At 38.5% G+C, this 25,903-nt stretch overlaps 1 long non-coding RNA gene across 1 annotated transcript; it reads left to right on the top strand.

Moving 5' to 3' along the window:
- The first annotated feature begins 2,046 nt into the window (after positions 1–2,046).
- On the top strand, positions 2,047–25,482 carry LOC138844046 (uncharacterized). The gene is made up of 3 exons (XR_011379412.1): positions 2,047–2,288; positions 13,703–13,748; positions 24,063–25,482. It is a non-coding gene; the product is annotated as an uncharacterized lncRNA (long non-coding RNA).
- The last annotated feature ends 421 nt before the right edge of the window (positions 25,483–25,903 follow it).

Below are 25,903 nucleotides of genomic sequence, written 5' to 3'. Positions count from 1 at the left end.
TAATGTATCCAGCTTATTGTTATTTGAAGCTCCTTGTTCTGTATTTAGCTTTCTATTAAGAATTTTGGAGAAAATTCAGCCATTATGCTTTCAATTATTTCTTCTGCTCCATTTTTTCCTCTCTTCTCCTTATGAGTTTTTAATTAGAGTGAGTTCAAGATTCATAATTTTTCAATTTTACAATGGGTGGTGTGAAAAGAATAGGACCTCTGTGCTCAGAGTTGTATTATAACTATGTCTAAGTGCTCCCAAAAGATGTATCATTCTTGGGTGCTTCGTTAAGTTAATTGCATTTCTAAAAAAAAAAAAAGTGAAATTAACTTCAAGATGCAATGACAGAACAGCCCTTGTCTTGACTGTTGAGGAGCAGTTTTTTTTTTTTTTTTTTTTTTTTTTTTTTTTTTTTTTTTACCATGAAAATTGTTGAACTCTTTACTTAGCATAGAGTTGGTATTCTGTGTATAAAGTTAATCAAAATGGATCTTTGTTGAGAATGAGACTGGAAATGGGAGAGGGAGGAGGTGGGCTGGGAGAGTGGATGGGAAGGTAGGTATGGAGGAAAGAATCACTATATTTGTAAAATTGTGCTTATGAAATGCATGAAGTCTGTATTCCTTAAAAACAAGGTTTATTTGGGGGGAAATAAATAAAAAATTAAAAAAGAAGCTGAGTAAAATAATAAACAGTAACAACAACAAGAATATACATTGAATAGATAATATTACTTTAAATTTTGAACTTTACCCAGGCTAGTGATACATGGTAGGACACTCTCATGTGATGCTGGCTAGCAGCAGTTACTTGCAGTACTAGTCAGCATTGTGAATATCTGGCAAATAGCCAACATTCCACAGTGTTCTGTGTTGCTAAGGTTTGGTAGGACAGACATATTAAAAGGATTTTCAACCTAAGTTATTTTCAAATTATTATGAGCTTATTGGCATGTAACCTCATCATAAATTGAGACTATCTGTATTTAATATCCTCCTGCTTTTAAGCTGTATTGTGAGGATGCAATTAATCAGAAACTTAGTGGTATAACTGTAGAATAGTTTCATCATCTGAAGTGCAGATGCTGTTAATAGAGTAAAATTCCATGTGTCATTAGAAATGCTTATGAAGCCTGAGAATATCGAGTATCTAAAGATTAATAAGAACTTGCTGTGAGTGCAGACTCAGCCTCTGTTAGAAGGTCCAAGTAATGCTAGCCCATGATTAGTCTAAGAATTTGTACCTGCTATCTTCTAGCCCACTTTTATGAAGGCTGTTACTGTTCGTGCCCTGCCAAAAGTGCATCACTCTACACATCTCATCTCTCCTTGCATAGGTGTTTCCCTTCACAATTCTGTTCACCTAGTTGCCTTGCAAACTTAGCTCTCCAATGGGCTCCAGCAAAATTATGATTTTATAAATCTTACGAGCTGTTTTGTGCTTAGAGTGAAAATAATGCCTTTTGCTACATTCTACACGTGATCTGCTTAAATGGTTCCTTCAAATGTGCACTATGGTTCTCTACTGAAATCGAACAAGACCCCCTAAAATTTACACTGAAGTGTGGCCCTTTAAAGTTCCCTAGAAATGCTATCCAGGGTGCCACACATGCTACCGGAATTTGGGGTGCCTTTCAATTTCACTATGGGCTTATTACTAAATCCCCGATATTAATAAGCCCAAGAGGGTTCTTGCCTAATATTTAGAGAAGAATTCTAAACACTGGCACATGTAAACGAGGAAGCATGATACGTTTTAAGCTTTTATTTACTGAGAAAGATGCATAGGAGAGTGAGAGCTTTATTTAAGAGAGAGAGGTAAATAGGGGTTCATACCGAGCACCAGGAACCAGCCACGTGGAAGAGCATCTAGGCCTGTATCTGGGCCAGGAAGCCTAGAGCACATGGCCGGAAGGTCATGCACCCTAGAGGGGCAGGCTACAGCAAGCCCCCTCCTGACAAGAGGCCAGGGAAGAAGAGCGGGTCAGGCCACACCTTGTCCCAGCTTTTAACCCACTTTCAAAGGGGAGTGGTTAATTAATGTGATTGGCTGGTGGGCACCCAGGTGTGGCCAGGTAGGGGAATGAGGCCACACAGGGGCGTGGCAAAGGCATCAGGTAGGGGCATGAGGTCACACAGGGGCGTGGCAAAGGCGTGGTCTTCCAGTTCACAAATCTAACAATTTTAGCCTGTATGTCTGCCTACTTCACTACCATACCATGTAGCCTAAGCTTCCCTTGGTTAAAGCTTGAGATTTGGTTTAATAGAGTAAAGATGAGAGAAGAAAAAATGGAGATTGTGAGTTGAAACAATTCTGATGAGTTCTTTTCTTGGTAGAGAACAGTGGAGAAATTGAGCAGCAGATAGGAACAGGGATTGCTTGAGAAATGTCATTGCTGGAGATGTGTCATTGTCTAGGTAAAAGGTTGGGATCTAGGTCTTATGTGAATGGTTGAATTTTGTTTGGAGCATGAAGCATTTCTCTATAGAAATAGGAGGGGAGGCAAAGTATGTAGGCATAAACAGTAGGAAGTAAGAGGTTGTGGTGGGGAGTTTGTGAAGGTTTTTTGTGCTTGCTTCAGTATTCTCAGTGACCAAGGAAGCCAGGTATTAGGAGAGAATTAGGACAGAGGATAAAGATGGTATGAATCTCAGTAACCTAAGATGCTAGGAATGTGAATGGATTGATTTGAGAATACACTGTTTTCTACAATGGAAAGGTAATTAGACAGAAACCATAGCAAAAGTTGTATTTATTTCTCTGGGACTTTCTACATATTATCCTGATACAAAAGTATGTTTTATTGCTTTATATTTATTTACCTTTTGTTGCATACTATGTAATTCTGACACAGTAATTGGAATGTTGAAAGAAGTAAACTATCCCCTTACCCGGTATGATTGTTCATGTATTTGGTTAGTTTTGTTATATAAATCTTTTTAATGCTAGATAAGTGTTGCTCTAGCATTTCTGTGACACCAATAATACAAATTATTTGGTGAATGAGAAAATAGGCAATGATTATGGTTCATTGGACTTGAGCACATTTCTGGAACTTGCAAATAATATATTTTATTACTGTTATGGGAATTGCCCTGAAATTTTCTCAAATGTGCTATGATACTTCTAGAATGACTTTGTAACATTTGTTTTCCTTCTCATCAGAACCAGATTATGACCAGTTATTTAAGCAAAATGTGGCAGCATCACCGTATCGTTGTTTTTTTTTTTTGATTTTTTTTTTAACTTTTATTTAATGAATATAAATTTCCAAAGTACGATTTATGGATTACAATGGCTTCCCCCACATACCGTCCCTCCCACCCACTACCCTCCCCTTTCCCACTCCCTCTCCCCTTCCATTCACATCAAGATTCATTTTCGATTATCTTAATATACAGAAGATCAGCTTAGTATACATTAAGTAAGGATTTCAACAGTTTGCTCTCACACAGAAACATAAAGTGAAAAATAATAGATGATTTTTTTTTAAATGATGATGAAATCAGATCAGACCTATTGTCATGTTTAATCCTAGTGAGAGTCAAGTTGGGAGTTGATAATTTCGTATCGTTTTTTTATTTGTCAGTTAGTTTGTTTGAGTGGCAGATACACACACACATACACACACACACAGGAAGGGTGAGCATTCTAATCGGCTGGTTCACTCATCAAATGCCTGCAATGGCTGAAACTGGGCTGAGCCAAAGCCAGAGACTGGAACTCAATCCAGGTCTCTTGTGTGGGTGTCAGGAAGCCACTTATTTGAGCCCTCATTGCTGCTTTTTCAGGGTCTGCATTAGTTGAAGCTGGGGTCAGCACTTGGAACTGTCTCCCAAACATAGGTATTATGTATGCCTGCATATATCTTGATTGCTATGCTACACACTCACTCTGTCCTTTTTACAATATGTAGGCTGTACACTGGCACCCAGGAGAGTAACATCTGCACATTGTCTGCTCAGGGCCCCTCTATTTAAAAATTCTGCTTTCTTCCTTCTTCCTTCTTCCTTCTTCCTTCTTCCTTCTTCCTTCTTCCTTCTTCCTTCTTCCTTCTTCCTTCTTCCTTCTTCCTTCTTCCTTCTTCCTTCTTCCTTCTTCCTTCTTCCTTCTTCCTTCTTCCTTCTTCCTTCTTCCTTCTTCCTTCTTCCTTCTTCCTCTTCTTCTTCTTCTTCTTCTTCTTCTTCTTCTTCTTCTTCTTCTTCTTCTTCTTCTTCTTCTTCTTCTTCTTCTTCTTCTTCTTCTTCTTCTTCTTCTTCTTCTTCTTCTTCTTCTTCTTCTTTTGTAAAATCAGCCTGTTGAGGTACATAAGCACAGATAGGGGAATTTTTGTTTTTGTATCTCAAACAAATGACTATTTTTATTTTTATTTTTTTAACTTTTATTTAATGAATATAAATTTCCAAAGTACAGCTGATGGATTGCAATGTCTTCCCCCCATAACTTCCCTCCTACCCACAACCCTCCCCTTTCCCGCTCCCTCTCCCCTTCCATTCACATCAAGATTCATTTACAATTCTCGTTATATACAGAAGATCACTTTAGCATATATTAAGTAATAATTTGATTTCACCCTGGGCCTAAAATTTCTGTCCAGGAAAATAACAAATAGATCAGAACACTCCCAGAACATTCAGGGAGTGCTGTCTAGGTTTTGAGTTGTGCTCTGGGTACATGTGTGTGGGACACTCCTCTGTTATCCTTCTTGAAGAAAGACACTGAGTGAACAACGCTGGCTGTTGTTCTGCACAATGAAAGATAACCAGGTTCAAGAAAATACCAGAAGGTAGCCAGGGTAATATCTGGATCTTGATTGACATTGTATTTAGGAGAAGAAAAAAATTCCATTTCACTTTCGTTGGCCTATTAATACAAAAATGATAACTTAGTTCTAGTAGTCATTTATGATTACACTGATATATTCTAGAGCAAGCTATGTCTTTAGGAAATTTGGGACTTTGATTTTTACAGGTAAGTACATAGGAAAAATGGACTTATGCAATGTTCTAAATGTATAACATGTACTTTCAGCCTTCAGAAATGAATGGCCTGGGAAAAGCAATGGAAGATGGCCCAAGTGTTTGGGCTCCTGCCACTCATGTGGGAAACCGGGGAGAAGCTTCTGGCCCCTGGCCTCATGGCCCAACCCTGGCCATTGTGACCATCTGGGGTGTGAACTAGGGAATGGCAGATCTCTCATTCTTTGTCTTTCTCCGTAACTTGATCAAATAAATAAATAAATAAATCTTTAAAAAAATAAGTTCCTATTAATGTGTTAGCCCATGTAGAAGAAAAATATTTTATTATCTTAAAAATTATTAAATACCCTTTTCATGAAGTTTCTCAGCATCATAACAACAATTTGTTAAATTCAAATATATATGATGTAATCTCTCATAATTTGAAATTGAATTAGTATTGTGTTTGTTTATTATGTTAAATATTAGAGGATGGAAATCTTTAAGCAATGTAACAGATTCGGTACTGTTTATTACCAAAGTGTAATTTTCTTTGTATGATGGATTCACAAAGTCAGTGAAGGAAAAATGATTGCTTCATAGATGAGTTTACCTACAGGAGACGTTAGGATCTTAGCAGCAGTGAAGATAAGCTAACTCTTGGTGTGGTCGGTGGGTAGTTTAAATGTAACATACTAAGGACTGTGGTTACCTCATGCTTGGCTGAGCTGCCTGTGGTAGCAGAGAGCAGTAGATGTAGAGAGGTAGGTTAGGGACAGCCACTGTTCCACTCTGGGAATAACTCTATCCAATCACAGAAGGTATAAAGAGGTATAGCTTCCAGAAATAGCAAATCAGCAAGAGTCACCCACTCATATAAAGGAATTCAATGAAGAAGGCCAACCCTTAGTGAGCCAGAGCACATACCAGAAAAATGATACAAAACCCAGTATTAAGCCCAATAAATTTTGTCAAGTTGTAGCAGAGGGCTATAGTTTATAAAATGGAAGTATTGATATGTAGAACCACTTGGAATAAAATACTAAATATTTCACATTATATTTTAAAAGTATTTAACTCAAATTATTAGACAAATGAAATCTAAAACGTCCAAGGATGTAGTCATGAAGTTGGATTAGCATGCATTTCACTTTTGAAATTTCATTAGGACCTGATAAAATTTTAGTAATTTAAAAATTCTGTGCTGTGATAATTAGACATGAAATAATATAGCTTGAAAGGAAGAAATTTAACCCTGCCAAGAAACAATTGGGTCACAAACATTGTTAATTTTATATTACAACTATGCAGAAAGTTTGAAAAAAATCATCTTTAGTTTTTACTTTTCTGTCAGGAACAATGAGCTGATGGAGCGAACAATGCCATTTAAGGAATGAATCAGCTGTAGCAAAAATATTTAGTAAAGAATGGCTAACCATTATGAACAAATGCTGTCTCATTCAAATTTATCAGAAATTGCTCCAGGTCTTGTGGCTTTTTTTTTTTTCCCTTTCTGCTCTGGTTTTCTCTGATCAAATAGGAAACTATTATTCTGAAATTTGCTAAAGAAATATATGCTACTGTTGCTGCCCATTTATGTGATTGCTGAGGTTTCCAGGGACTAATGTTGGTGGGATGATTGTGTAGGATGTCCAGAATAGAAAAATCCTCAAACAGCATAGTTTACATGAGATAGATGTTTTTTTCTCCCTTAAAAAAAAAAAAAACAGTATAGGGCTTGTACCATGGCTTTATGGCTAATTAAGGAAACTGATTTGCTCTAAGACTAAGCTCTGTCGTTGATTTTTTATTCATTATTTTTAATGTGCATATTTTGTGATGAATTTTATTTCATAGGTGTACCATTCCTGATATAGTTAGTTTATTCATTCCTTCTGCCATTTATTTATTCATTATAATTTACTTTTTGACCAATCATGGGAATGAACAGTAAACAGCACACATGATATTACCTTGATGGTGCTTACATTGTATTGGAGTAGATCAATGATATAAATAAATAAATAGAATTTGTTGATTACTTATCTTAAGGATAAAAAATATCAGTAATATTTTCATAAATTTAATAATTAATATAGTCATTAGAATTCAGCTAGTTTACATTTTCTTCTTCTAATAGAATTTCCTGTCACATTATTTCAACAAATTGTCTCATTTTAACATATTATACATCATTACAGTAACACAGATATTTGAGTTGGCACCCATGTGGGGTCCAGCATGACAGGTGGTGGCTTAACCAGCTGTACCACAATGCCTGCCCCTCAATAGTATACCTCGTGAAATGATGAACATTGTTTCTCTATATATTTGGGCCCAATTGGATTAATTCCTTAGAAACATTTTTAAATGGAACTCTTTGATCGAAGATATGTTGTGAGCAAGACCTGAATGCCATCTTCATGTTTCCTTTTGGTGTTGGCATTGAACAGGACCTCCCTCGCCCCCTGCCTTGTTTCTTTTTGTATATGGATAGGAGTGGACAGGATTTATTGGAGGAATACCAAATACATTTATATCTTTGTTCCCATTGACCTTAGAGGCAAGAATCACATACTAGGAATGCAATAGACAGCCTGTGAGTTAAGTGTGTGACTGCTCGGAAGATGAAAGAATCATTTTCTGGGCAATTATTCTTAGCATATAAGAAGACACTCTCTTTCTGTCTTAAATTCAGGCCTGCGACATTAGTTTCATGTTGACTGAGTGGGAAATGCTAAAGACCAGCATGCTTTATTTATAACAGATTCAGACTTTTCTCTTAAGACACTTTAAAGCAAGACCAAAATTGGAGTATTTCAAAGTAGGCTGCTTGTAATGGTTTTTGGTATATCTTCTTCCTCTTCTTAATTGACGATTTGGAGAAAGCAAATTATCCAGGAACCTTCAGAGTAGCTTAATTGTAGAAGGACTGAAGATCTTTTCAGGAAGGTCTTTGTAAGAAGAGAACACTAAACATTTATATTTTCTTGAAAGATTTCTTTCAAGACGTGGGTGTTAACATAGACAAGAGAAGAAAAGAATCCACTCAATAATTATAATTAGAGATCTCATTTAGGAATAAATCTTTACAATGTGCTTAGTATTCACTTTGTTTCATTTCATCCCTAATGATTAATTTAGCAAATCTCATTCTTTGAGAAGTTAAACTCATATTTACTTGGAGTATAGAAACTTGACTCCAGGAATCATCTCTTGACTTTTTTCAAACTTTGAAGAGTTAGTTGCTGGCAAAAATTTTAGTTAGCCCCTTTGCATTTAATGGCAGAACACAGTTTCTTCTTTCTATTGAGAGAACAAATGCTGTCTATTGAATGTTTATTCTGGATCAAATCCTTCATGTATTTTGCTTCCAATTTTAAGAAAGGATTTGCAAGAAAAACAAACAAGCAAGATTCAGCTACTTACATAAAAGGATCCAGCTCCAGGAAGTCAGAATACATATCAGAAAAAGAGTTGCAAGAAGCTTGGTAATGGTCTATTGTAGACACAGACTGGTTGTGCTGAGGTAGACTATATGAGGAAAAAGGAAAGGCAATTAGAAAAAACTTGAAAAGATAGTCATCAATTGAGCCAAGGGTAACTTTAGGTGATTTTCTTTTTTCTCATTTCTCTCTTGATTATGCTATCAATGTTTATGTGGTACAGAAACTGAAATTACCTTCCAGCTCCTCACTTTTGCAGTGTTAATGGGGTGGGAGGGAATTACTTGCATTCCTATGCACCAAGCTGCAAATAGTCCCACTAACTCTCATGCTAAGACAGATTAAATAGGCAGGGAGCATCTGCAGCACTGGCTAACAACTATCACTAGGAGACTCAGCAGAGCTGATGGGAAGGGGAGGTGAGCTGCCTATCAACAGCAGGAAAAACAGCTCAGTTAGTGCTTTTGTTCAGAAAAAAAAAAAAAAACTGTTTTAGCCTACACCAGACAACTGCTTTTATTGCAAAGGGCAGAACCATTCATTCTTGAGGTCTTGTTTAATATCCAGTTTTTCCACCTTCTGTGCTCTGGGGATGGGGCTGGGGCTCATGCTGCCAATACACAATTCGATTTTCACAGAGGGCTCTTGTTAGCAGTGTGCATTATTTTTAGATTGTACTTTGGTTAAGTTTAAGTTCGGGGGTTTGGGCCAATGTTTCAGTGTATTTGGGCTCAAAACAATGATGAACTGTTTCTGCGTAAATTGAAAGTGAATAATGTCAAAGAACACCTTCAGTATAGGATGCCAAAAATGGCACTCTTCACATTGGGACATCTAGAATTAGCATGATGACTCAGTCATTATCAGGAAATCGGTAATATGAGATCTATTTGCAGTAAGAAGGGTTCAGGAGAGAGGTCTAGGTGTGCAAAATCTGGGAGTTTTAATTAATGTTTTCCCCAAATATTGTACTATAAGTTACTTTATCAGGTGACCATATCTTCTATCAGAAATTGCTTCAGCTTTTTATTTCTAACTTCCAAAGAAAAATGATGTAATAATTCTTCTGAATTATACCAACTATGACCTTGAGAAAGCTATTTTAAATATGAAAGAAAATATTCACATGATTAGTTCATGAAGAATCAATTCATTTATCCATTTTCTACCTTTAAGGGGTTTTCATTACTTTTACTTGGTGAGGGCTATTAATTAATTTGGAACTATCTTTAAAGAACTGAAAAGAGGTGAATGTTTCAAACTTAAGCTAAAATAAAGCACAGATTTTTTTTCTGAGAAAAAGAACTCCAGTTTATTACTCAATAGCCTCATTTCTAGGAAAACCTGACTGTTGACATAAGTAATGATAATCTTATTTACTAAATGATTTTTTATCAATAAAAGCATCACTAAAAAAACAGAAATAAATGTTGCATATAAATTGAAAGAACACAAGGACTATTAACCATATCCAACAGAAAATCAATAGCAGTGATGTGTCTTAGGTGAGTGGATCTATTGATTATAACGAGTCATCATTTGGCCATGTACAGAAAAGTAAGTTGGACCATACGTTTATTTCTTTTTAGAACTTAATTTTTTGTATGAGAGAAAATTTTGTTATTCAAATAATAGTCTGCCCATGCATAGTACATGGTATTTTACATCTTCTTAAAATAACTTTCTCAAATGCAATTAAGGCAGCAAAGACCCAATTTGAGTCAAATGAAGTGAAGTGAAGGTCAGAATCTACAGGACACAGGAAACATGGCTGATAATAAGAGATTTGCAGGGATGACTTATGGCTTTTACAAACATCACTTTAGAATTTTCTCACTCAAAGAGAAGAAAATAGACGTGATAAATTGTTAATTTCCTTTGGGACTGATATTACCAACATTTACCTAATATACTATGAATATCTTCCTTCAATAGTGACTGTTAAATTACATTTTAGGAGTCAGATGATAACTGCTTTCTAACATAAGTCTAAGTATGTCGCTCCCCGTCTTCGTGGGGGAACGACACAGGACCCTGCGCTGTTCTTTCGTCTGCTCGGCCCTCCCCGGGTTTGCTGCTGGTTCTTCCCGGGTTGGCTACTATCCCTTCCACCTCCGTGGAAGGGCAGTTCCCCCTGGCCGCATTCCCCACTTCCGCAGGGGAGCGGCACACCGCCGGCCGGCTCTCTGGGGGGCTGCAAGGGTTCCCTTAGATGTTCCCCATAGATGTTCCCGGTGCATGCCGTCTCTCTCCTCCTTTATAGTCCTTCTCTGCCAATCCCAACTCGGCTGCCCACACGCCGAGCACGCTGCTCTCCAATCAGGAGCAAGTCCTACAGTTAATTGGTTGAACTGGAGGCAGCTGTGCGGAAGCTGTTTACTTCTCTCCCAGCGCCATATTGTGGGAGAGCAGATGCATAGAATAAGTCTTAATTCCAGTAACAGTCTAGTCCGGTTTGCTCCCCACAGATCCCCCTTTCTTTTTATTTTTGGCGTTGATACGCGCCTGTCTTCGGTGTCCCACGGCACACACTCTGCTCTACTTGCTAGAGCTGCCACAGGCTCTTACAAGTCCTATCAATCAGGAAAACCGAATCCGGGTCCTCTCTTCGCCATGTTGTGAGGAGGTTTTTAGGCGCTGATGCGTGCCTGTATTCGGTGCCCTGCAGCGCATGCTCTGCTCTGCCTGCAGGGGACTTACAAGACCTATCAGGCAAACCGAATCCAAGCCTTCTCATTGCCTTATTGTGGGGGAGACTTATTAGTGTTGGTTCGTGCCTATCTTCGGTGACCTGCAGCTCATACTCTGGTCGAGCTTTGCTGGCGCTTACCGCCTTAAATCAGGCAGACCGAATCCAAGCCTCCTAATTGTTGCATTGTGGGGAAGCTTTACTGATGTTAATTCGTGCCTGTCTTCGGTGACCTGCGGCTAGCCGCCCAGGTGCTCATCGCCTCACTAATCGGGCAGACCGAATCCAAGCCTTCTAATTGGCATGTTGAGGGGAGGCCTTATTTCTCTCTATTTCTCTATCTCCGGGCATTCCTATTTCTCCCATTTTACTTCTATCTTCCAGCATTCCTATTTCTCTCACTTTACTTCTAAAACTTCTGTTTCTCTTATCCCCGCAGCTTCCCGGCACCTCGCCCCGCCGGCGGGTTCCCGGCTCTGCGCCGCTTCAGCCCGCGCGCCTCTCTCATCTGCGCAGCTTCCCGGCTTTGCGCGGCTTCCCGGCTTCGCGCGCTCCGCGGTCTCCACGCTTAACCCTTTCGCGTCTGAACCACGGCCTACGCCAGCGTTCCCTATCTATTCACGCCCCGTGCTCTCTCTGCACGCGGCGGCTTCCGCGAGTAACACAGCGTAGCTTGCGTCTCCACCACTAGCATTCAATCCAAGTTCCCCGGGCTAGCCTGGCGAATTCAACCCAGCGTACGTCTCCGCCCCACGGTTTGGCTTCCCGTCCTTTGCTCCCCGGGCTAATCAGACGGATCCCAATCTGGCTTGCGTCTCAGCTTCTGGTTTCAACTTTTCGCCCCCTATTCCCGGGCTAACTTGAGAATCCCAAAGTGGCTTTCGTATCCGCCTTGGCCTGCCCCCCGCGGCTTCAATTTCCCTAACACTTTTCTCTACCCGGTATATTTCCCTAAGTTTTCTTCCAACAATGTTCCTCCCTCATTTCTCCTGGCCTCTCCCCACAGTCCGCGTCCGAGTCTGTTTGTTCTAGCTTTCACTTTCGCTTTCGACCTTAGAGATTTCTCCCAGCTTCCCCCCGTAGTCCGTATCCGAGTCTATGCCTAGGCTTTCAATAGCTTCTTCCGGCTCCTTTTTCGTCCGGCTTTTCCCTAGGCTGTTTCGAGTCTATGCCTAGGCTTTCAATAGCTTCTTCCGGCACCCTTTTCGTCCGGCTTTTCCCTAGGCTGTTTGCTAGTCTCTCTCTCCGATATTTTCCCAATTCTTCCCGTTTCTTCCCGTTTCTTCCCCCCTAAGTTTGCTATCCGTCCTAGGCTTCATATCCGAGTCACGGCACCAATATGTCGCTCCCCGTCTTCGTGGGGGAATGACACAGGACCCTGCGCTGTTCTTTCGTCTGCTCGGCCCTCCCCGGGTTTGCTGCTGGTTCTTCCCGGGTTGGCTACTATCCCTTCCACCTCCGTGGAAGGGCAGTTCCCCCTGGCCGCATTCCCCACTTCCGCAGGGGAGCGGCACACCGCCGGCCGGCTCTCTGGGGGGCTGCAAGGGTTCCCTTAGATGTTCCCCATAGATGTTCCCGGTGCATGCCGTCTCTCTCCTCCTTTATAGTCCTTCTCTGCCAATCCCAACTCGGCTGCCCACACGCCGAGCACGCTGCTCTCCAATCAGGAGCAAGTCCTACAGTTAATTGGTTGAACTGGAGGCAGCTGTGCGGAAGCTGTTTACTTCTCTCCCAGCGCCATATTGTGGGAGAGCAGATGCATAGAATAAGTCTTAATTCCAGTAACAGTCTAGTCCGGTTTGCTCCCCACATAAGTAAAGCAATTTGTTGTCTGAAACCTGTGCTGTTTACTGTTAGTTAGAGATTGGCTTTACATTTATCTGGTAGTGTAATGTTTAGGACATTATACCAACCAGTTTATGTCCTAAAATTTTTACCACCAAATACTAAGTTTTATTCAAAATACAGCAGTGATATTGTATGTTGTTTCATAGCAATTCACATGGTTTAATTGAGATAGAATGTAAGTCAAGTGCTTTTTTAAAGATTTTTTAATATTTATTTATTTATTCTAAAGTCAGAGTTACACAAAGAGAAGAGAGGCAGAGAGAGAGGGAGGTCTTCCATCTGATGGTTCACTCCCCAATTGGCTGCAATGGCAGGAACTGCGCCTATCCGAAGCCAGGATCTTCCAGGTCTCCCACACGGGTTTAGGGGCCCAAGGACTTGGGCCATCTTCTACTGTTTTCCCAGGCCATAGCAGAGAGCTGGATGGGAAGTGGAACAGCTGGGTCTCGAACAGGCGCCCATATGGGATGCCAGCGTTTCAGGCCAGGGCGTTAACCCAGTGAGCCACAGCACTGGTAAAGTCAGTGTTAAAAGTGATTTTAAAAATCCTATTCCATCTAACAATTATTTAATATTTTATAAACTTAGAAATTATAAAATAAAATGGATGGCTGTTAAATTTTTTTAACTATATTTTTCTTTCTGTAACTCATTGCTTCTTTATTTGGTTTAAATGGAGTTTTAAAAAAATCATTGCATTAAACAGATATAATTAGATATAATTGACCATATTTCTAGTATTGAATTATTTCTTTCTTCTTGGCAATCAGGTTCTGATTTCCCTGGATTTGAACTACTTTGGAAGTGATCCTATTTGTAAGTCAAGAGTAACCTTTATTAGTTAGGTGATGATCACCTATCTCTTTGCTTTTGATTAATAAAAATGGATGTCTCATCTTCTTTTGGCCAGTGAAATCATAAGGGATCCTGTCTGGTTTAGATAATTTTGGTGATGTTTTTCAAAGGTCCAAGTGTTAAGGGTTGACCTCCAGACTCTTACATTAAAGAATTAAGGATGGAACTTAATTTAATTGTGTTGCCTGAAGGTAGGGGTGTTGGAAAGTGAATCAACTGGATTAAATCATAGGGGTGGAGCCCTGTGATTAAATAATGGTTGTTTTACATGGAGAGACTATATTGAGGGTAGACAAATATTTTGCTCCCTGTCTTTCTGCTCCTTGGCTTGCTAGGTGTTTGCCCCTTAATCATCTATGACCTTACCAGATGCCTGAATCAATGAGGCTGCCCAGTCTGGGTTGTGAGCTTCTAAAACTATAACCAAAATAAACCCCCTTTCCTCATAAGTATCTCCTTATATTTTGGTTGTAGTAACAAAATACCAATACAGATGTTTGATTGGAAATATTTCATTATTAGAGTTAGGAAATATACCCTGGGAGGGAGGGATTAATACTGCGCATTCTTGTGATGATAGCTGCGTGGTAGACCCAAAAAGCAGCTGGCTTAAATTCGACCAAAGAAATGGAGGTCCCTGGAGAAGAAAAGAGGTTAGAAGGAATTAGCGAATTTCCTTGAGAAATTGGTTTTATGAAGCAAATAATAGAAAAGAAAAAGGCAATTAGAGAATACTTTAAAATGTATTCAGAGTTTAATGAGTTCAAGAGCATCACTGGGACATCGCTTATGAGTCACTTCCTTCTTGAACATGTTGTCAATAGGTTTGTGACCCATTCACGGAAATAACCCTCTCTAGATTTTCACCAGATCTGATTTTTTTTTCACTCTGAGATAAAAATGGCTGAGATTATCTATTGTTTTGCTCCTGTGGTGAGGCCATCTTGGTAGTTTCCTGAAGCCTAAATCAATGTAAGACAGAGAAAAAAGGCAAGAGTCACAGGGAGATGGAAAGGGGCATAGTACCCTGCCAAGGGGTCTGCTTTTCCCTTAGGTTGATTATTATGTGAGATTAATAGTTAGCTTATCATTTATTCCAATTTGAGTATTGGCTTTCTGTTAGTTGCATCTGAAAGATTCATTCACAAAATCAAACTTCTGTTGAATTTCACAGATCATGTGGACGTGCTGTAACTGATGAGAAAATTAAACATATAAAGAATCGCTTAGGTGTATTTGAGTCCCATTCTCTTTATCCTGTTCCTCCAACTCCCAAGTCTTTGGGTTGGCAAGTTGGGTACCATTCTCTGTGGCTTTTTCTGATTCCTTCCCCTCAAAATATACATACTCCTTCTCCATGCTCACAGCACTCAGTCCTTGGATTTCTTATTTTTTTAAAAAGGGATGTTTTTCAAACATTTATTTTATTTATTTGAAAGACAGAATTACAGAGAGAGGTAGAGACAGAGAGAGAGAGGTCTTCCATCCGCTGGTTCACTCTACAGATGGTCACAATGGCCAGAGCTGCGCCCATCCGAAGCCAGGAGCAGGAGCTTCTTCTGGGTCTCCCACGTGGGTGCAGGGGCCCAAGGACTTGGGCCTTCAACTGCTATCCCAGGCCACAGCAGAGAGCTGGATCAGAAGAGGAGCAGCAGGGACTAGAACCGGCACCCATATGGGATGCCGGCACTTCAGGCCAAGGCTTTAACCCGCTGTGCCACAACACCGGCCCCTGGATTTCTTATTTTAATAACCTATGTCTCCTCTCCAGAAATTTCCATCAAAATTCATGATTTAAATGCTAACTACAAAGTAACAACTTCATCCTGGAAGACTTCTCTTAAATCCAGAATGCTGAATTTTTCTAGAATCAACAGATTTCTTGACGTCTCCACTTGGATATCTCATAGGCTGCTCAAACTTAGCAAATCAAAAACCATACTCTGACTCCCTCAAACCATCCCCTACAACACCAAGCAAATAAAGTTGTCTTCTATAACATCCTTCTCAGTTAATGCCAATACCATCCTTTCAGGTGCTAAGACCAAAAACCTTTGAGCCACATTTGACTCCGATGCATTTCTCTCATACTTCACATCTAAATCATCAATATATCCCATAGGCTTTATCTTCTACAGGTAACTGTAACCACGCATCTTCCAATAACTTGTATATTACTGCTCTTAACCCAGGGCCCACTTTCTCTTGTAAGTGAAAACTGGGCTCATTCATGTTCCCTCTCCAATCTCATCTTTACTACTCTCCTTCACACACTGCAGCCCAGACTTGTTGCATTCCCTGTATTTCCTGAGACATGGAGAAGCAGGGAGGCTTCTGGGTCTTCCTTCAGGGTGTTTTGCACTCACTCTTCTCTTTGCCTGTAGCTATTCACCCTCACTCCCATAGCCACTTGCTTGCCCCCCAACTTCCTTGCTCTTAAACTTCTAAATATTAATAAGTGAGGTTTACTCTGACAGTGTTTTTGAAATGACATTTTTTTATTTTGTCCTCAGATTCTGTACCTGTGCCTGTTTGATTTTACTTTTTAATAATTATCAACACCTGATATAGTACATATTTTCCAAATAATTTATTGTCTATTTCCCTTTCCAAAATGTGAGCTCCATGGGGGCAGGATTTATTCCTGTTTTCTTCATTATTGTACCTCCATCGTCTGGGGCAGTATTAAGTGCATTGTAGACATTCAGTAAATACTGGGAGGAGTCAATTCAAAAAGTTCATGGAAAAACTTTGAAAAGCTTTCAGTTTTTTGTATGAAAATAAATTTATTTTTAATTTCATTTTTTCTGTATTTTCCATGAACTTTTGATGTCTTCTAGAATATATTTAATCAAATAAACCCTGTCTCTAGGTGGTATTAAATTAATCTGACAAGTGGGTTTTTGCAAGTAAAGTAAAATGATAATATTTTGAAAATTTATGCCAAGAAATATGGCTCAATATACTTAAATATTAGATATAAACATGACTTATAGGTCAATATTTTAACAATTTAATAGTGTATATTTTAATAATTCTGAGAAAGTGGGCCTGCCATAAACCTTTGTATCAGATAGCATTCTTTCAGTTGTAAGTTATAGCAACCCAACTCTAACTCAAATTAATAAAAAACAAAAAACAAACAACATCAAAAATCCAGTATTGTCCAACTTAACAAAAGGTTTACTTATTAGTATTGATGAAAGTTCCTGTAATTTTGGCTTAATTTCTGTTTTTGAGTAGTCTCTTTTGTCTGTGTCTTTGCAGATGCTTGCTTTTTTGCAGGCTGGTGAAATGTCTGTTGACGATATGGTTCACGTCTGTGCAGGGCAGCATGCAGGAAACTAGAAGGGTTTTTTTTTTTTTTTGCCTTTTTTTTTTTTTAGAAAATTTCCCAAAAAATTCAGAAAAAAATTTTCCCTAGAAACTCCTAGTAAACCATTCCTTAGGTACCACGGCACATGTAAGTCACACAGCTATTTCTGAATGAATTATTGGCAGGCAGTTTGGGATTAGTACAGGCTATTAAGCCCTTCCCAGAGCTGAGGATAGAGAGCTTTCTCTGAGGCCCAGGATGTTTCTGAGAGAGTGGAGGGATTAGAAGCTTCTGATGAATTGGGTTCCACGAGGAAGGAGGAATTGGGGACTAACAAAATGTAGGAAATGTCTTTTATATATTAAAGTCCAGTTATTTCTATTCACCCAGGCTTAGGAACATTTCATATATTCAACATAACATTGGTAAAGTGTTTTCTTTTTTAGACTTCCTTTGAAATTCAGCTAAATCGATGTGTCTATGTAGTTGAAGAATTTAACCATTTTTCCCCTAAATGAATGTAATGTTACCTAGAGAGGAAACAAAAACTTTATTTTCCTAATTCTTCAAATGATTGGCATTACACAGCAAGTGTGATATAAAATGGTAAATGAATTTATCAATTCCTAAAACTAGGATTTTAACACGTTATTGATATATTATAGGTTTATTAGAATGATAAATGTACTTAGTAAGATTATGAAATAAAATGTGGTAGATGTTTTCTGTCTTCTCATCCTGAAACTTATACTGTGTATTCTTTTAAAAAAGATTGTATTGAAAATGTGTATTTGGATCCATTTAAGGACAACTAAAATAAAATGACTCAAATCTGTCTTGCTTCTTAAAATCTAGGATATAAAAAGAATTTTTTAGAGCATGTAATTTCATTTCTCATTATGAATTCAAAACCAGATCCAGGTTTAATGGAAATCTTCCAGGTATTTATAAATCAGTTAAAGTCCCAAGCGTTTTCATTCAGCCATTATTTGATTATGTCTGCACATAAATTTGACAAGGAATTTCTCCTTGGTTTCACATGGCAAGCCCTAGAAAATTGGTCTGTAGGGAAAGAATTCTTCCTAACTACATTGTCTACAGCTAACTCTGTGACAAGACCATTACCACAGCAGGCACTGAGGTCATCAGAAGTATTGCCAGGCACCCAGACTGGATGAGGACATAGGCTGTCAAAATGGAGCAGAATCACTCTCTCTCGGACTCTGTCTAAAAAGGAATTTGCATAACCTATGAATCTCACCTTTAGTGTATTGGTGAGCTAGCTTCCCCCCTATTACTTAGATTTCTCTGTAAAGAATCAAGCTTTACGTAGAGAGAGAGTATGTAGGACACTGGAAGAGTCCTTTGTGCAATTTCCCTCTGTAAAATCTGAGAATGAGGCTGGTGCCTTCTTTTGTCCTTATCTCTGTCGTAGTTAATGAACTCTGAAATATTAGATAGACCAGAGCTGATGACTAGGGATTCAGCCGATCACTAAAAGATGAGTGACTCCTAGTCTAAAACTCACACTTGAGATGAGCACCATTAAGCTAAACTCTCTGACTTCTTGTCTGACAAGAGAGACAGACCTGAATATGAAACAGAATGCTCCTGAAATCATGTCCTTTTGCTAACAGGGTCATTATCTTGGAAATAGACTGAGAAATTAAATATCATTTGCCTGATTAAGGACCACCTGTTGGGTCTCCTGAGAATTCGCATTGAGAAGTTTCTGAAGACTTGTGAGCATTTTACTGTAAAAATGGTCTCTTCCTTGCAGCTTCCTTCTCCCATTTCTTGTGGAATAGAGCTTGTTTACATGAACTATTCAGCAGACTTTGTGTACTCTTTGGTTGAAGGAAGTGACTGAATCTGATATTGGAATAGATTGAATAATCTGGGGCATGAGAAAACACTCATTCTAATAATTCAAATCAGCTGATGTAAGAAGTGGACTTCTTTTAGTCTTCACAACAATGTTGGTCTCTGGTGCTACTAGATTGGTTAAGTACTGGGAACTGATTTTCTGAGTGATGTGAAGATCTCTGTAGGAGCAAATGGGATGAGTACAGAGAATAGTCACTATATTTTTGCTTCATGAAAGCAAATTAAAAAATATATGTGAATATATATATATATATTTCATAGAAGGATACATGGATAGCCAATGATAGTTTAAAGTTTGCTGATTCTTAAGTCTGCTAACATTTTTCAGTTTCTTGTCAAGGCTAGAAAACCTTTTCAGTGAACAAGGAACACAAAAAATGAACTGAACATGCATTTCTCAAGATAGGAAATTCAAATGGCCAATAGACACATGAAAAAATGCTCAGGATTGCTAGCCATCAGGGAAATGCAAATCAAAACCTCAATGAGGTTTCACCTCACCCCTGTTGGAATGGCTCACATACAGAAATCAATAAATAACAAATGTTGGTGAGGATGTGTGGAGAAGGTTGTCTTAATTCAGTGTTGGTGGGAATGTAAACTTGCACGGCCACTGTGGGAGATAGTATGGAGATATCTCAGAAAACTGAATATAGACCTACCATATGATCCAGCCATCCCACTCCTGGATATTTATTCAAAGGAAGTGAAGTCAGCATATGAGAGTTATCCATACCCCCATGTTCATTTCAGCTCAATTTATGATAGCTAAGATCTGGAATTAATCCAGATGTCCATCAACTGAAGACTGGCTAAAGAAATTATGGTGTATATACACTACAGAATACTACACAGCCGTAAAAAATGAAATCCTGTCTTTTGCAATAAAATGGATGCAACTAGAAATACTTATATAGTGAAATAAGGCAGTCACAAAAGTACAAATACATATGGCTTCTCTGATCTGTGGTAAATAATAGAATACTTGAAGTGTAATCTATAAGAATAAAACTGACACTTTGAGATGGAACAATTTTTAGCAGTTCTTGCCTTGACTGTCATGGAACAATGTTTTTATTGCTTGTTTGTTTTTGTTCTTTTTTTTCTTCATACTAATCAACCTGAGCTCTCTACCTGATGTAGGGTTAATGTTATGAATATAAAAATTAACTGAAAAATGATCACTGTAAAGAATAAGAATGGGAAAAGAAGAGGAAGGGGAAAAGTGGGAGGAGTATGGGTGAGGTAGGGGTGGAGAGAAGCATCATGTTCCCAAATATGTGTATATTAAATGTATGAAGTTGTATTCCTTAAACAAAAATTTTAAAAAAGGATAATAGATAAGCTATCAAGAAGAAGAGTATTAAGCTCTCACGGGAATGTTGGCTCCCATGAGGACACGGCAGCTACTTTCCCAGATTTGCTTATGTAGTCAACCAAGTCACAAGGAGCCACACCAATGTGATAATCATGTTCTGAAGATTATCAAGTAATGTTACAAGCAATCTTAGAGTTATATAAGCTCATGTAGGCACTGTACAAATGGCTGATGTAATCCTTGTAAAAAATAAAAGCAGCATGCTGGGAACTTGCTGGCAGTGTTTCACAGAGGAAGAGCTCCCGTGTCTTGTGTCTCCTTGTGCTTGCTACACCCCAACATTCTGAGCAGTCTAAACCGATGCAGTGGGACATCTGCAAAACTCCCTTCTTTATATAATTCACTGAACCATACAACAGAGTAGAGCTGAATGATTGTGATGGGATCTGGTTGAAGTTTGTTACCAACCCTACTCCAGGTTCTTTAGCTCACTTGTTAATAACAATCAGTAAGAGGCCAATGTGCAAATCCTAATGTTTATCTGGGGTTTGTGCTAGAGCATAAGGGGGAACAAAACAGTGAGAAGAGGTTTTGTCAACTGCCACCCCAATAGGAGCTGAACATGTACTTTTACTGCATTGGGGAGCCATGTTAGTTACATTCCACCACAAGACACTTCATTTTGCACCTGGCTCAATGGTCTGCATGGACACTGTGGTTTTCTTGCACAGAACATGCTGAAAATAGCAGTGTTGCTCACTACCAACAACTCTGGAAGGTCCCACATTGGAAACACTGGACTATCCTGGGCATGCATGCAGGTTGGGGAAGTCCTTTACAGCCCATAGGGGAGGTCCTTTTGTAGTTAAGATCCTGATGCACCTTGCTTCTGACTGGTTTGGAGCTATAGATGGATACATACATTGGGAGAGGGATACATGTAAGGGGAGAATTTGATTAAGGAGTCCTGTGTCTTGTCTCAGTGGTAAAGGCAGCCTTCAAGACAATTCTTCAGGATCCCTAGTACTCCATGGTTTAAACTGGAAAACTAGCTTTCTATGATCCTTTCTACTGTTAAGATTTGGTGGCATTAATTCCTATATGCTTTGTGAGGTTACTTCTCTGTTTGACTTGACATTGTAAATTTTAACGTGATTCATATTTTGGGAAACAATTCTAAAATCAAAATATTTGATTTATTTTATGGACATAGAAATAATCCTATTGGATATGTGTGTGTGCATGTGTGTGTGTGTAGTAATGGATTAAATTAAAAGCTTTTTAAAAGCAAAGAAGTGAGATGTGGGCAGTCTTTATCTTACCCACTTAATAAGTGGGTAATAAGTGCTTAATAAGAAGGAATTTCAGCTGATAAACTTCTCAGTTTAGCAGTCCAGACAAATAATGAATTCAATAGTTTCTGAAACCTTGTGCTGTTCATCAGGAAATATTATTTCAATGATAATTTTCCCTTTTTAAAGAAAAGTCCCTAATTAATTCTTCCATCTTCAAATATTACAAGAAGTCAAAACAGTTTGAAGAAGGGTGAAAATTGTAGGACAATGTTAGCAGGACAGATGTTAAATTTGAAGATGTTGGCAATAGACATATGTCCTCATGATGCCCCCTTACTACTAATTATTTTGCATCTTTCATTATTGTGTTTTGTGTACATTTTATATAGACTTGCATGTGAAATTATGGTACAATGAGTACTATTTAGGAAAGTAATTTATTCATGATGGCAGAAGACAATCTTTACTATTAGTGATAAAATTATGTCAGTTTTCATTAAGAATTATATAATAAAGAAAAGACCTCACAAATGAGCTTTTCTCCTTATTTTAAAGTGATAAACTTTCAGGCAAAAAAGTTCTAGCAATAATTAACCTTTTTTTATGAGAGTCATAACTAGTAATAAGGAGTGCTATATAGTTTAACATTGCCTTGAAATATCTTTAAAATATGTCATAATATGGGGAATTCCCCAATAATTTATAATAAGGGTACATAAGTAATGACATACCATTGGAAGAGAAAAGAACTTGTTCTTGAAATATTTAATTTGTAAGAACAGCAAAGCCTCTTTCTCACCCATAGATGTATAAGTATAATGAACCAGTGCGTTACTGTCTTTCTTGAAGCAAAGCTTGTTTATGGCAAGTGACAATTTCTCTCTAATTTCCAATTTGTGAAATAAAATTTCTTGACTTCTGTAGACCATTTACCTTTTCTGTAAAAGCTCTATGTGTATCCCTTAAATTTACTGAGCTAATTGTAATTTGGGAAACACAAAAAAAGGGTTTGTTTATTTTACCACTACCATCATCATGAAACATGATCTCCACTGTTCCAAACTGCACCCTGGGGAGAAGATATGTTCCATGACTTCCACTGAAATTGGATGCTCCTCTTTGGACAAAATATCTTTACTTTTTCTTTGCTTACTCTCTCTTGATTAAAATGTATGTTTTCTTACATATAACTCATAAGAAAGTATTCTTAGAAGCTAAGAGCTTCTTGCTAATTGAGTTACCATGGGAGTGACCATGTGAGAAACTAGCAATTTGATGTTCAGTGGACCGACCAGTAAACTAATCTAAAATTAGTATTGATGTCTTACCTTTCCTTCTGTATTGTATATTCAGAAATGTGCAGGGCTCTAGCTATAAATTTTAAATAATAGATCTAAATGAGCATATTAACAGAGAAACAGGATTAAGATACAGGTAAAAATGTTGCTATGGCTCTAAATAGGCTGGCAGTAAATTGAAAACAGATGTTTTTGGGTTGGAAGTGGGGGCTGTTAATTACTATTCATAAGCATATGATACGTTTATGGAATACTTTTCTAACATTGCACATGATACTGTAAATCAGGATTCCTGAACAAAAACATTGGATAGATAAATGGATGCATTTTTATAAGATGACATTTTTCAAAGATAGTATCAAAATTAAAAAAAAAAACAGAATAAATATCCACATATATTTGAATGGAGGCAAAGTCTAATTTTAATGAACACATTCAGATGATGATCTTAAATCTGGAATAGATATAATAAAAAGAAAACAGGATATTTTGCCATGGGGGTCCTTGCTTGGTCTTTCAGGAGGTGTGACACAAATCCTTCAGGATATTTTAACTGAAACTGCAATCTATAGAAGTAGAAAGTCCAGATGTCTAAGGACACTGTAATGACAATGAGGCCCAGGAAAATAGCCAGCTTTCTTCACAGAACTGGGTTTCTGTGGCACTGGGTACATGACAAGAACAATGTCTGTAAGAGACTTCCCTGGTTGTGACCTGGTGAGCAGGAAAAGAATGGCCTCAGAGGGCAGAGGAAACAACACATGGACATGGAGCAACTGTATTCAGGACAAAGTAAGAGCAATGACCATTTCTAACAGAACAATAAGGTGTGCACCACTGACACAAGCCAGGTGGCTCTGGGGACATGGATGTCACTAAAATAAAGTACCACATTCTTTACAAGCCTAGCTGTTGACAAATTAGCACATAATGAACCCATAGCCAAGAGAACTTTTAAACTCAGTTCACTTAATTCAGTATAGCATCTAATAATCTTGAAGTGTAGTGCTGGAGTCTTTGATGAAATTCATGTTTATGGAAACAAACTGGTAGCAATTCGTGTTTATCATTGAATTGCTGAAGGCAGCAAACATCAATTAGAGCATCAGACTAGGAGTCATAAATATAGAGTCAAGTTTTCTTTCTTCTATTTCTTTGCAGGTAAGCTTGGTGACCACTTCATCATCATCATCATCATCATCATCATCATCATCATCTGCATTTATCATCATCACTTCCATGAGTTGAAAATTAGGCTCTGTGCTAACAATTGAAACCTGTTATTCCATTTAATCCTTGCAAATGAATTATGCGGCTGTTATGGCCTCTGGTTATCTAAGTGAAGAAAATGAGACTCATCCAGTTTAAATAACTTGCCTGGTTTCAATTAACCAGTACATAAGCTGTATGCCCAGGGCTTAGAGTCTAGGACAAGCAGATCCAGATTCTGACCGGACAGAGAACAACTCAGAGCCATTTGTGGGTTTGAATCTCCTTTACTCACAGTGGCAGTGAGAAACGCACAAGGAACAGCCACTTGCCTCCTGATAGCAGTGTGGCCACAGGAGATGTCCTCCTTTGTGTTTACGGTGGCGGTTTGCCACACATACAGACATGTACACACATCCACACATAGGCAGCTGCATACACCCACACATCCATCCCCAGGCAGCCGCACCTAGCCGTGCTCCCCAGTTGCTCATGTGAGTTTATAAACAAAGGTGGCTTAAGCCCAAACTGTTACATACCAGTCTTGTGGGCAGTGAGTCCAGCAGGTAGACCTGTCAGTTGCCAAGGAGAAACAGAGATATGGGAACACAGAGATAAGGGGGCAGGGGCAAAAAGGTGTGAGAATTTAATATCTCCACCTTCCCAGATTCATCATCTCAATAGCAACGACAGCATTTGATTGACTCCAAAAGTCCATGCTCTTAGTCTCTCTACTATAGTGTTTTACTTTTCCCTTCTCTGAGCTTCAGTTCACTCAGCTTGGTGAACGAGGAACAGCTTCTCTCTACTGCTAAGTCTGGTTCTTAAGTTTCTTCCAGCTTCCCCGCCACTACCCTACAACAGCCCTGAGGATATCTCAGATCCTGGAAATACTTCCTGCCCTCCAGTGCACCCCCTCAATTTTCATTTTTTTACAAAGATTATTTTTATTCCCTTGATAGTCTTTCTAGTGTCCACTTAGGCCTTATTATAATTTTTAGGACTGCCTCTCACTCCTAGGGGCTACAGTTAAATTATGAGATTTATATAGTTTTAGGGTCCATCTTTGGAGCAATTTGGATACTTTGGCAGCTGTGGAAGTTCGTGTGCTAACCCAGCGAGTCCCAGAGGGCCAAGGGCTGAGGAATGCCAGGATGGAGCACATCTGTGTGTCCTGCCAGATGTGCAGCCAGGAGAGGCTGGATCAGTGATTCATGGTAGTGTTTGTAATGAAACTAAGACACTGGAGAAGCAGGTAATTCAGGTACAATGAGCTGAAGTCAAGGAAACGATTATGAATTATTATAGTGAATTTAGCTACAGAAAGTTCTGAAAAGTCTAAATCATAGCATCATTTTTATAATTTTATCAGTGTAGATTAGCTGAATTCACAGCACAAATTTTCTCAATGACACTTAAGTGTCGTTTGGCTGTGTAGACTCTACCGGGGGAGTCTGGACAATGTCATTTGCATATTTTATATATGATTATGCTAAGAAATGATGGCTTGGGGAATCTCTTATGTGTGCTTCAAATTACCAACTATCCTTGAAACATATGGTGCTATGTAATTTCCTGATGTTAGAACTGAAAAATACAGATGTGATAGTCTATACAATTTGCCTGAGAATAATGAATACAAATAATTATAAAATGAGATTTTCTTAATTATCACACTAGACTCTAAATTGAAGATTGATTTCATTAGATGTTTTTCACTAATCAGACAAGATTATATGAGAAGTGGTACCAGACACTACAGTTTATAACCTATCATGCTAACAGAAAGTCCC

This window comes from Oryctolagus cuniculus, chromosome 10, assembly GCF_964237555.1.
Source record: "Oryctolagus cuniculus chromosome 10, mOryCun1.1, whole genome shotgun sequence".
In the NCBI taxonomy this organism is placed as follows: domain Eukaryota; kingdom Metazoa; phylum Chordata; class Mammalia; order Lagomorpha; family Leporidae; genus Oryctolagus; species Oryctolagus cuniculus.
The sequence above is the reverse complement of the archived record's forward strand: the minus strand, read 5'-3'. Positions and strand labels throughout refer to the sequence as shown.